Source organism: Macrotis lagotis, chromosome 7 (genome assembly GCF_037893015.1).
Source record: "Macrotis lagotis isolate mMagLag1 chromosome 7, bilby.v1.9.chrom.fasta, whole genome shotgun sequence".
NCBI lineage: Eukaryota > Metazoa > Chordata > Mammalia > Peramelemorphia > Peramelidae > Macrotis > Macrotis lagotis.
The window spans coordinates 82,422,535-82,435,493 of record NC_133664.1 but is presented as its reverse complement, the minus strand read 5'-3'; the positions used below and the strand labels follow the sequence as shown (position 1 = coordinate 82,435,493).

At 36.3% G+C, this 12,959-nt stretch overlaps 1 protein-coding gene across 3 annotated transcripts in view; it reads right to left on the bottom strand.

Moving 5' to 3' along the window:
• Positions 1 to 12,959, bottom strand: part of LARP4B (La ribonucleoprotein 4B) — a 259,367-nt gene that overhangs the window by 228,117 nt on the left and 18,291 nt on the right. The window contains exon 1 of one of the 3 annotated variants that reach the window (XM_074193226.1): positions 1,313 to 1,412. The exons of 1 other annotated variant lie outside the window; for it this stretch is intronic. The gene's annotated coding sequence lies outside the window, so the exon portion shown is untranslated. Of the gene's footprint in view, positions 1 to 592; positions 784 to 1,312; positions 1,413 to 12,959 lie in introns of those variants that run through there. One more of the 3 variants, XM_074193225.1, reaches the window with a different exon arrangement.

The following is a 12,959-nucleotide window of genomic DNA, read 5'->3' as shown; positions in this document are numbered from 1 at the left end:
CCATGGATGGAAAGCTTTGCCAACTTGCCTGCAAAAACTAAAGAGCTTAACACTTACTGATGTAAGCTGATGGAGGAAATAAACATAAAGAAAACACCCTCCTGCTAACAGGAATAACTTGAAACTCCACTAGTTTCAAATGATTCTTTGAAAAACAAGGAGGAAAGTGATCAGACCCCAAGTTTTTATTCCTCTTTCTGAATTGCATCTCAATCTACCTTGGACGTCCCCCTCCCCCCTCCGTAAACTGCTTTTCAGAGACCAATGTCTTGGAGAAACAGGAGAGATACAAAAGACACACAGACAAAGACAGACACATACAGAGACACAGAAACACACAGACACATTTTCCATTCTCCCCTCACAAAAGAACACATTCTCCCCCACCTCAAGTTGCCTTCCTGCTCCTGGACTAGTCCTTCCCCTCTCTGCCTCCCCCCACCTGACCAGTAGTTAGAGTTATGCCTACCTGCATCTTCACTTAACATGTTTCTATTTATTCTAATAGAAAGGATCTATCCTCTGAACAGCTTAAAGACCTAATGGGCTATACAAATTACAGTATTTGAACTACAGAATATACAAGTGTTACCTGCTTAGTCACAGGTCTCCCCATCCAAGAACTGGACTTCAAAAGCCACACCTTTGTTCCTTTTGAGTTCGTTATATAAGTATCCAAGAGAAGTCACTTAATCGGCACAGTTTGATGAATGAAGACTTTTAGACTTTATATAATTTTTTTTTTAATTTAAGAAGCAACAACTTTACTGTTCCTGAAACAAGTTCCCTTCATCTTGAGTGGACTGCACCCATTGATGGTTGCTGATAGGACAGTTCCAAAGAGTGTTTGTGGAGAGATATCGTACCTAATCACTTAAGTCAAAGGTGGCCATTGGGATGGGTATATAAGAGCAATATGAATTAGTAGATAAGGTGTCGTGGGGCTGGACATTAAGAGTGAAAAGGAGAAAAACCTATGGGCAACTCAAAGGAAGCAGAAACAGAGGAGCCTGCCTGAATGAAGTCCATGGATTTTTAATTCTGAGATTTCTGTGACTTTTTGGTTGTAGTTTTTCCTATTGTTAGCTATATTAGATCTAAATCTCCCTTAGTTTCCTTTTCTGGCAATATGTGAAGTGAATTAAAATAAAGTAACCCTAAATTCTCTTAAACCAGGATTGCTAATGTCCAACCTTTATGAGTGGGAGGTTGTTTCCTTTCTTAAATGAATTTAAAAGAATGAAGCAAGGCTATACTTGAGAATTTTGGCAAAGTCAAACACAATAAAGTCTGAAATTTAGTAAACACTTACCTAGCTCCACAGTCTTTGGTCCTGCAGAGCTAATTTGGGGGATGTAGAGAAATCAGTCAACTGTGAAATCTCATATGATTCTTGAGATCTTTCTCTCCTTCCCCATCAAGTTTGTTCACTGTTGCTAGCCGTGTCTCTGGGAGGGGCCAACAGATCTGTTGCCTGACCTTTCTTTTCTACATTGTGTACACATGGAGAGTGATCTTTGATTTATGACTTTTGACTTCATTTTTTAAAATCATCATAAGAACAGTAATTCAAGCAGTTAGTGTGTTTCATATATCTCTATTACTTTTTCTATCTATCCTAAGCATTCTATAGTCCTTTAACGTTTACAAAACAGAAGATCAAGGACTAGTTTACCTGTCAGATCTATGGAAAGGGGAGCAGTTTATAACTAAGGAAGAGTTGGAGAACATCATCAAAAACCAACTAGATGATTTTGATTACATTAAATTGAAAAGCTTTTGCACAGATAAAACCACTATAACCAAGATCAAAAGAAATGTAGTAAATTGGGAAACAATCTTTACAACTAATGATACTGACAAAGGACTCATTTCTAAAATATACAAAGAACTGAGTCATATTTTTAAAACAAAAAGGCATTCCCTAATTGACAAATGGTCAAAGGATATGCAAAGGCAATTTACAGATGAGAAGATCAAAGCAATCCATAGCCATATGAAAAAATGCTCTAAATCACTATTAGAGAAATGAAAATTAAAGCTTCTCTGAGGTACCACCTCACACCTCTCAGATTGGCCAATATGATCAGAAAAGGATAATGATCATTGTTGGAAGAGTTGTGGAAAATCTGGGACACTATTACATTGTTGGTGGAGCTGTGAACTCATCCAACCCTTCTGGAGAGCTATTTGGAACTATGTCCAGAAGGGCAACAAAAATGTGCATACCCTTTGACCCAGCAATACCACTACTGGTCTTTATCCTGAAGAGATGATGAAAAAGGGTAAAAACATTACTTGTACAAAAATATTTATAGCAGCGCTGTTTGTGGTGGCAAAGAATTGGAAATCAAATAAATGTCCTTCAATTGGGGAATGGCTTAGCAAACTGTGGTATATATATGTCATGGAACACTATTGTTCTATTAGAAACCAGGAGGGGGTGGATTTCAGGGAAACCTGGAGGGATTTGTATGAACTGATGCTGAGTGAGATGAGCAGAACCAGTGAAACACTGTACCCCCTAACAGAAACATGGGGGTGATGATCAACCTTGATGGACTCGCTCATTCCATCAGTGCAACAATCGGGAACAATTTTGGGCTGTCTGCAAGGGAGAGTGCCATCTGTATCCAGAGAAAGAACTGTGGAGTTTGAACAAAGACCAAGGACTATTCCCTTTAATTTAGAAAAAAACAGATATCTTATTGTCTGATCTTGTTACCTCTTAGACTTCTTGTCTCTTCTTTAAGTATATGATTTCTCTCTCATCACACCCAATTTGGATCAAGGTACAACATGGAAACAAATTGAAGACTGACAGATTGCTTTCTGTGGGGGTGGGGTGGGGGGAGGGAAGTAAAATTGAGGGGAAAATTGTAAAACTCAAATAATATCTTTAATAAAAATAAATTAAAAAAATTTACAAAACAGTTTTCTCACAACATACTTCTGAGCTAAGTGAATAATCACTCACATTTATTCACCAATCAATCAAATGTCATTTGTTTGTCTTGTCTGCTAAGTAGCAGGCCAGCTAGGTATTGAGGATATAAAGGAAAATGAGTCAATAAACATTTAGTAAGACCTGCTGCTCTGAACCGGACCTTATGCTAAGTGCTCAGAATATAGAGAAAGGCAAAAAGACAATCTTGCTTTCAAAGAGCTCACAGTCTAATGGAGGAGGAAAATGAAACAGTCTCTTCCCTTGCAGATTGCAAAACAAGGAGAAATAACATATACATATAAGTAAATAGTAGATGCATGCAAAATAAACATGAGGATTTGAGGGGAAAAGGAGGAAGGGGACAGGGGAAGCACCAAAAGCCAAAGGGATCAGGGGAACTTTTTTTCTTTTTGCAGAAATATTAAAGTCCTGTTTTTCAGAACATAATTCAATAACAAATTTATTCAATCATTTAAAAAAGGACAGTGGAAACAGAAATTAAAAATTAATTGGTAAGTAAACAATCTAATCCCAAAGGACAAGGGGGTCAAAGAACAAATTACAGAGGAAATCATTTCAATAAAGCGACAACAGGGAGACAACACACCAAAATCCATAGAATGTCACTAAGGCTTAACTCAAGGGGGAATTCAGGTCCAGGAGAGGTTTTAAGTTGGCGAAGCACTGTTCCTTTCATAGTACAACCATCCAAATCTCCTCTACTGACTCCTAGCCATCACAGTGCAGATACTGCTCATCATGTTGTTTTATTTTTCTTATTCAGCAGCCTGCAAATTATAAAATGTACTAATTACTTTCCCTTTCAGATAACCATTATCTACCTCATATATATCTTCTAATTCTATATTTCTAACTGTTTTCTTCATTAGAAGGTACTCTCTTTGAGGGCATGGATTATTTTTTACATACATTTATATACTTAGGGCTAAACAGAGTACACAGCACATTTGGGGGAATCATAATTCAGTTGTTTCTGTCTTTGTGTTGCCATTTGGGGTTTTCTTGACAAAGATACTAAAACGATTTGTCATTTCCTTCTCCAGCTCATTTTGTAGATGAGGAACCTGAGGCAAACAGGGTTAAATGATTTGTCCAGGGTCAAGCAGCTAGTAAGTGTCTAAGGTCAGGTTTGACTTCAGGAAGATGAATCTTCCTGATTCCAGGCCTAGCACTCTATCTATGTTGCCACCTGGCTGTTCTGGTATGAACAGCTTAAAAAATATTTGTTGACTGAATTACTGAGGATATGAACAAGAATCACATCCCAGATGGGCTTTGTTCTGCATCATGGGAGAGAACCTCCACCTCAATGAAATCCATTTTAAAGTCTGATAGTGCTGTACATTTAAACTTTACCTCATTGACTGTCATCTTTTATTTGGGGTATTTCCTACAATGGTGCCCATCACAAAATGTTCCTGCCTTCTCATCTCCCTTGATTTTTTACCCAGGTCTTTTTTTAAATTTTCATCTAAAGCACATGCATTTTCCCCCCCATTTCCTCAGATATCATTAAGGGAAACTGCTTCAACACCCAATCCTCTCTCTTCCTGGTACCTTTAGTTCTCGGACCATAGCTGTGCTAGACCAGCGTCACTTTTCTCTGGAATACTGGTCTGAGAATTTACAGGAAGTCCTAATTAGAAAGATCTTGAGGCATGTTAAAATGACAAATAGTTCTCCCTCCCCTCTTCCCCCCATATTCCCCAAATAACTGAGTTACCCAGGTCTTTTTACAACTCCTCTACAGAGGATCCAACCAATGGCACAGGATGCCATTTTTAGGGGTGTCCTTTATGGAGACCAGTACAATGTTCACACTATTCCTCATTTGTTCTCACTACATGAACAATTAACTTCATTTCCAGGAACATATGACCTGAATAATAACTCTTATGCCTTTCCTGATGCAGATTGTTTCCATTTTCTATCTTTTTACTATACCTTGGTGTAACTAAAGCTTTCATTCTGAGATCACCAACAAAAACAATGTCTTTTATTTTCCTTGTCACACAGCCTGGGTTAAGGTCCTGCACCATTCATGTTAGGCTTGAAGTATTGCAGCAGGGAGCACCTAAGTGTTGCAGTGAATAGAGCACCAACCCTGAAGCAGCAGGACCTGAATTCAAATCCAGCCTCAGACTCTTAATAATTTCTCAGCTGTGTAACCCTGAGCAAATCACTTAACCCCATTGCCTTGCAAGAAAAAAGAAAGAAATGTATTGAAACAAGCATATCAATTTTTTAAAAAGTGTTGAAATTGTTCTTGAAATTTAAATGGTCTAAAGAGGCTAAGATTTGAATCATTTGACTTATGAAAACCACTGATGAATAATTAGTTCATGATGAGTCCAAGACCAAGGCAGAAATAGTGAATTAATGCTGTGTCTACTGAATATTTCCTCCCCCATGGTTAAGTAAACTTCCTTTTGTTAACCTCAAGATCACCTAAATTTATCACATTTCATTCTTATTTCAAACTTGAATCACTAGACACACCTGATTTAGACCTGGCCTAAACAAATATGTTTTATGATTTGCAGTCACATAACACCCCTGGGATAATATAAATGTTAACATGTTGTAGTTTTGTTTTAGGGAGTAGATTAGAAAGGAAAAGGACTAATTTCCCAAATAGAACATAGCTCATTGCCCTCTTCACTTCTGGGCTCATCTCATTTTCAATCTGTGTTTCTTATCCAAGAAGCACATCAGAAATCTATGGATTATGCCTCTGGAGGGACTAAATCAATGAATAGCTCATCCAAATGGATGTCATAATTTTGGCAATAATTCATTCTTTTTCCACTTGAAATTTTCTTCAATGTAATGTCATTCTCTTTTGAGTGAGGAGGTTCATTAGGGTTTAATGAAATAAACATAGTATTTTCCTAAAACAGAATCATTTAGTAAATATCACCACTGATAGAAAATCTTTCATTTGTCCTTTGTTCAGAAGATCTTTCATGACAATGGAGATTGTGTCTCTTTGCTTCATGCCTTTTTTGCTATTTGTTTAAAGAATCAATGAACAAGTGATTTTTTTGATTTCTCTATTAAGGAATAACGTATATTGATGTAGGTTTCAGAAAAATTAGTTGCAGAAAAGCTTATAAAACTACATTTTGCTCAACAAAATCAATTCTTTTTTTGTAATCAACAATCAGCAAACACAATTGGATCTATTGCCTGTATTTGGCAATTGTAAGACTGTCAAGATGTAGTACAGAAAGTAATCTAAGACAGTCTCTTTCCTTTTCATTTTGTAATCAAGGATAACATGAATATATGTGTAAGCTGTCATCACAAAGATTTTATTTAGATAGGCATGAGATCTGTGGAAATTCCCTCTACCAGGGTTGGTTATCAACTGCTCTAGCACATATAATCTTAATGGATGGCCAAGAGTATTGAGAGTTGTGACCTTCTCAGGGTCACACAACCAGTATAATTTATGTATGAGAGGTTGGATTTGATCCCAGGTCTACCTGGCTTCTAATTTCTACTTAAAGTTGTCCCTCATAAAGATTTCATAACGATGAGAAAGAAGGTATGTTGTTGATAACTACTTATATCTTTTTGGTCACTTTTTTGTGTTAAAATCAGCATCTGTGAACTTTCACATGCATTTAGAATATTTGCCCTTTGAGATATTTTGAAAATCAGTCTCCAAATACCTTTAAAATTGTGTCATCTTTAGCATGAATCTTTTCTGTATATATTTGATCAGTCTAGTTATTTTCTTTTATTTCATTTTCTGAAATATAATTTTCATTTCCTTTTATATAATTCTTCAGATACTGAATTATTCAAATTTGGTTTGTCCCAAAATAGAAGTTACAGTGACCATGAGAGTTAGAACATATTACTTTAGAAATTCCAGATTATAAATTCTCTGTCCTATCTACTTGTTGTCTTTCCAATTTAATCTATAAATGTTCCTGGGATTATTTGCCTTCTTTGGATCTCATGCTTAAAAATTTCTATGATCTTCCTCATAATGCTTTGCAGATGAAATTTTAGTTTAAATCCATTTTGCCTTTGGCTGCCCTTATCTCTCCACTTGGCAAGAAAAGCAATGTTTCCTGGCTAACTCAGGTCCTAGAGTCTTTTGGATTCCTTGTTGTGATGACTTAAATCTCCTAAATTACTAAATGAGGATAATCAAATGTCTTTACTTTCACCTTATTCTCATTTTAAATTTATTTATTTGGTTTTTGCAAGGCAATGGGGTCAAGTGACTTGCCCAAGGTCACACAGCTAGGTAATCATTAAGTGTCTGAGGTCAAATTTGAACTCATGCCCTTTTGACTCCAGAGTTGGTGTTCTAGCCCCTACGCCACCTAGCTGCCCCTTCCCCATTCTCATTTTTCAGTCAATAATCTATTTAAATAGGTCGGGATAAAGCATTGTAATTGCATGCTGTTTCTCATTGATTAACAAAAAGTTAAACTCTTATATACTAAAACTGTGCCAAATCTCTTATATAACAAATAAATAAATGAGTTCTCAAGGAACTAACAGTTGCCATATTTATCTTTTTTTCCCCTTAAGTGTTGATTTTGACCTTTGCTTCAAGTAGTTGGCTGAGCAGAAAGGACATAGATTACTGATTTTGAAATGATTCTCAAAATCAATTAGTATCTGTCTGTTAAGATACAGTTATTTTAATTTTTTTTGGTTATGTTGTTCAGTTCTTTCCATATCTAACACCTTACAGCATGCTTTTGAAAAACAGTATTTGTGATATGTAGGAATAAGACATTTGAGTAAGCCATAACCTTTTCGCCTCTTTAAATTCTTAATTCTGTTCTTTATTCTGAATGATATTTTATAATTTTCCCTCTTCACTTACTCTTTGCCCATCTTTGTATTGCCTTGGTTTGAAGAGTTTTATCTTTATAGATTCTCTGTTTCATTCTCTGTGACATAAATTGGTTGGTAAAGAGCAAATTCTTCTCAGTGTCTCTTTGTATTGAGATGACTAAGTTTCCTATAAAATTATTTATTTTACTTTTGGTTTCTTGATGAAACTAATTCTGACAGTACCTTTATATACTTCTCTGAGTAGAAATTTGAGATATCATTCTCCAGGGGCTGGAGCTTCTTTCTCCTCTGATTTCATTTATAACTGGTATGTCAATATGACTGAGTTTCAGTTCCTCTAATAGGGAACAAAGGAATGAAGAAAAAAATTTAGGTGCTTTCTATGTTTGGGGCTTTGTACTAAATATGGGACACAAGCAATATGCTGTCTACCTCAAGGAACTTATGTTGGAATAGGGCAAGACTATATCTATAGGGAAGTGGTGGTCATGGAAGAGTGTTTTGGACATTGAATGAAGGGATAAGGTGAATGAAGTCATAGGGTAATTATCCTTTCCAGGATGGATGGTATTGATGTGATTATTCTTCTCATTTGCCATATCTTACTTGCATGAAGATATGGCTTATACATGTTTGGAAAGTAGTGTGGAGAGTCTAATTCTGAGCAAGATAAAGTAAAAAGGTGTATAAAATTAAATTTTAACCTGGCCCTGAAGCAGAGCCTGGATCAATATGTATATGGATTTATTAGTTATTAGACAAATGTTTCAGGTTTAGAGACCGATATGCAGATTGATTTTTATAAAAGGTTTAAAAATAGTATGATTTTTAGCCTTCTCTGTTTCTATCACTGTGGAAGTTGAAGGGAAGTCTTTTTTTTTAATCTTTCTTTTTTTCATGGTAGGGTGGGAGGGAAGGAAATAGGAATTTACTAAGTGCCTCCACCTGTTGGTGATTAGCTTCTCTACTTAGCCAGACTGGTCCTGGGTTTGAGCCCTGATTGACTCAGAGTGAAAGTAAATAGCAATTGTTTCTGTTTAGGGCAGAAATCCTGAGGGTCATCCCCTCCCAGATTGATTTTTTTCTTTTTCCCTAGTCCTAATCCCTGAATGGGCGTTGCTTCAGTCAATCTGAGACCTGTTAGAGTCAAACCAATGACTTAGTTTAAAAAAAAAGTCTTCTCCTACTGCACCCAGACACATCTCTAGTCATCTGAATCTAAATCTGGTCTCTGGACCCAGAGAAGGAGAAAGTGAGATTGGTGACTTTGCAAGGCCCTTCCTTCCTTAAATCCAATTCATTTGCATGTTATGACCTTCCTGATGTCTTTGGTCATCTTTGAGGAGGAAGGACAAACAACAACAAAAATAACAATATAGTTAGTTCCTCCTACAGATCTAATTTGCCTTATGTAAGTGTGAATACCAAGATGATTGTTCATTTAATAGATTTAATTTACTTGATAATATTTTTGATCCACAAATCGTAAGATGGGATGAAGAGTGGCTGTCAGTGAAGGGTAACAACAAATAGCAAATAGAATGAACATTTGAATATACAAAGTATCACAGGAAAACAGGATTGCATATGAAACTACAAGTCTCTATTAAGTGCAGCTTGCCTTCTCCCTCCCCCCCCCAGTTAAGAAATATTTCTCAAGTTCTGACCATTTTACCCACTTTTCTATTAAAGTATATAGTAAGTTCAACTTAGAGTTTTCAAAGCTGACCTACTTGCTTGTGCTTCTTTCTGGAGAAAGCAACTTTTCCAACAGGAATGAGAGACAGTAGTTTAGTCGACAATGCTGGCCAATAGAAAAGGAGTATGAGAAAATTCTAAAGCCTCTTAGACATACAAGAGAGTATGACATTTCTAGTGTAGTATATAATGGAGTGTATTAATATGAGTGAGTTTTGGTTCCTCCAGTAACAAACAAATGAATAAACAATTAAAAAACCATTTAGGTGCTTTTTATATACCTAGAAATAATTCTTGCAATTTTCCTTCTAAGAGAGAAAGTGAGAGAATGAAAGGGATTACTAAGCATAAAAAGGTAGGAATGGGGATTCAAGAAAAAAAGGACTCTGGAAGAGAAGAAGAGGGAAGCAGAGAGGGGACAGAATGAAGCTTTTGAGCGTGAAGACAAATATTAAGGGAAGAGTGACATTTTACCAGAAGTCTCTTTGGACAGGAGAAGTGTTGTCTATTCATAGAATTCTGACAGCAAAGTTTGGCACCACCTGGCAATGCCCTAAGGAAGAAGCAGACAAATAGGTCTAGAGCAATTAATTGAGTGAAGTCAAATCAGACTCTAATAAGAAGCCCAGACAGCAGCGAAATAGCTGCCTGAAAAGGTGTCTGACTTGGGTTCCAGGCACGTAATAAAATCATTTGATATTGCTGTTATTAAACTTTAGACAGAGTCAGAAATCTCATTTATAGTTCATTTAATAAATCAGAAGAAAAACCTGCTTTGTGAGGAAACAACAGGGATGACCAGGAGATTTCTTGGCTCAGAGAGACCAGTCATTCACAGCTCTGGCCTTTATCCAAGAAGCAAGGGGGAAGAAACAGTAGTACTCTTCTTCAAATCAGGTAATCACTGGAACCCTTGATTGGCACAGTGACAGAATAATAAAGAGAAATGTTAGATGAATGAAGAAAAGGGGGAATAAAACAAACTCTAATGAACAAACATGGACTCAACATGTATAATGTAAAAATAGTTTAACTCAGAAAATCAGTGGGATGAAAAAGGACCAGGTTACCAAATTTGATTTACTCTATTAATTTGCTAGATCTATACTAGGCTTTATATTCCCTAACAACATCAGAACCATATTTAGATTCATCATAGATTTTTCCTTCTATGACCCACAAAAATATTATTTTGGATCAGATTAATTAATCTCTAACTTCAGACACTTAGTAGCTGTAAGACCCTGGGTAAGTCACTTAACCCTGTTTGCCTCAGCTTCCTCACCTACAAAATGAACTGGAGAAGAAATGGCAAACTACTCCAGTATCATGGTCAAGAAAATGGTAAATGTGACCCAAATGGATCACAAATAATTGGATAGGACTGAAAAATGACTCAACAACAAAAATTGATTTTGTTCTCCCCTTCTTTCTCTTCTCTTCTCTCCCCTTTGCTTCTTTTTTGCTTTGGTTCTCCCTTCCTCCTTCCAATCAATATTAACTGAGTCCCTTTATTAGATAGCATAGGACATAAGAGGATGAATTAATCAGACACCCTCTTCATCTCATGGAGTTTATAAACCCAAGAATGGAGATACAACATACACATAAATAAAGCTCAGGTGATAAAAGGCAAAATGTGTTTTGTACTAAAAGACTAAAAAATAGGATCAGAGATCTAATCTCAGTGGTCATTTAGTCCACATCCTTCATTTTAAAAATGATGAAATTGAGACCTAAAGAGATCAAGTGACCCAGCTGAGGTCTTACAGGAGGTAAATATCAGAGGCAGGATTTGAACCCAAGTGCTTTGACTCCAGAGTTAATGTACTGACTGTAATATGCTGCCTCCTTTGCTATGATTAATGAGATTATATATGTATAAAAGTTCAGAGGAGGGAAGGATTGCTTTTATTTGAGGAGGTCAGATAATACTTTATGGATGAGTGAACATTGAAACCAAAGCTTGAGGGATGACTAAAATTTTAAGATGTGAAATTGAGTTGGGGAGGAAGAACATGATGGGCAGAGAAAATAGCATGCACCAAGTCATTGAAGTGGGAAAGTATAGAATTTGTTAAGGAAATGGAAGGGAGTTCGGTTTGGTTCAGAGTATAGAAGTTATGTAAGGAAATAGTACTAAATAAAGCTATATTCTGTGTACATAAATACAAAGAACAAAATAATTCCTGACTTGAAAGAGCTTGCGTTCTAATTGGTGAAAACAACAAACTATCTGTCCACTCTTACCTCCAAATTACAGATGAGGAAACTGAGGCTCAGGAAGGTCGAAAAATCGAACCATTGTCACACAGCTAGTATCAGAAGTAGGTTTTGAATCAAGTTTTTTGAGCTTGAGGATTAGTACCATAACCATTATATTATATAACCTCTCTTTGTAGAGCACATTGTACACGAAAATTAAGTACAGAGTAGATTCAGAGAAATTGCCAGGTAATTTCAGGGGAAAGAGAGTTTAGAGGAAGAAAATCAGAGTAAACTTCCTTTAAGAGATGGCACCTGATCCGAATCTATAGAAAGTGTTCAGAAGTTATTGGAAGTACATTTCCAGGTAGGCATGCAAAGGCAAGAACAGAGGATGGAATGTTCCTCATACAGAGTGGAAAAAAGGCCATTTTGGCTAGAACTAGAATGCATCAAATCATAACTGGAAGCAAATTTTGAAGTTTATTTTACCCTAGTGACAAAAGGGAGCCTCAAGGGTTTCTTGAACAGAGGATAAGATGGTCAGACCTAGGCTTCAGGAATATTGTTTAGCAGTTAAGCAGAAGATTGTTCTGAGAGGGATAGCAGGTAATAAGAGACTAGGGGAATAGTTTAGGCAAGAGGGGATGAGAGGTTGTAACTATAGAAGTGACGAGAAGGGGACACACGTGAGAGGCATTATGGAAACAGCATTGATAAGACTTGCAAAATGGATGGAGGACATTTTGAAGAAACACATGTTATTGTTGTTAAAGTCTATTTCATATGCCTTTGGTCTCCATTACAAGAGACACTCAGCAAATAGTTTTCAGTAGATTTATGGAAAATTAAAGAAAGAGTTAATAAAAAAGATTGGGGAATACCATTGGGAACCATTTGGAATTATTATCCCACATTTTCAGTAGAATGCCAAAGTAGAAGATTTAGCCACATCCTTCAAAAGGATTATGTTACTATAAGGCAAATAGAACAAGTGCTTTCTTTTTAGGTCAGGGTAAGAGAGAGAGAATGAGTTTAAAGTGCTGCAAAACTGATTAAAAGTCAGAATCTTCTATATGTAAATCTGCAAGAATTTTGGCCAGGGGGTCTCTTTCCTTTGAGATTCTTAGACACAGATTGAATGATTGGTCGAGGACAGACTCCAGACTAAAGTGTGTTAATAGATGATTAAATGCTGGCTTTCCTCTATGCAGGATATGTTTTTAAGTTTAATATGCAGCATTAATGTTTTCTTTATTTC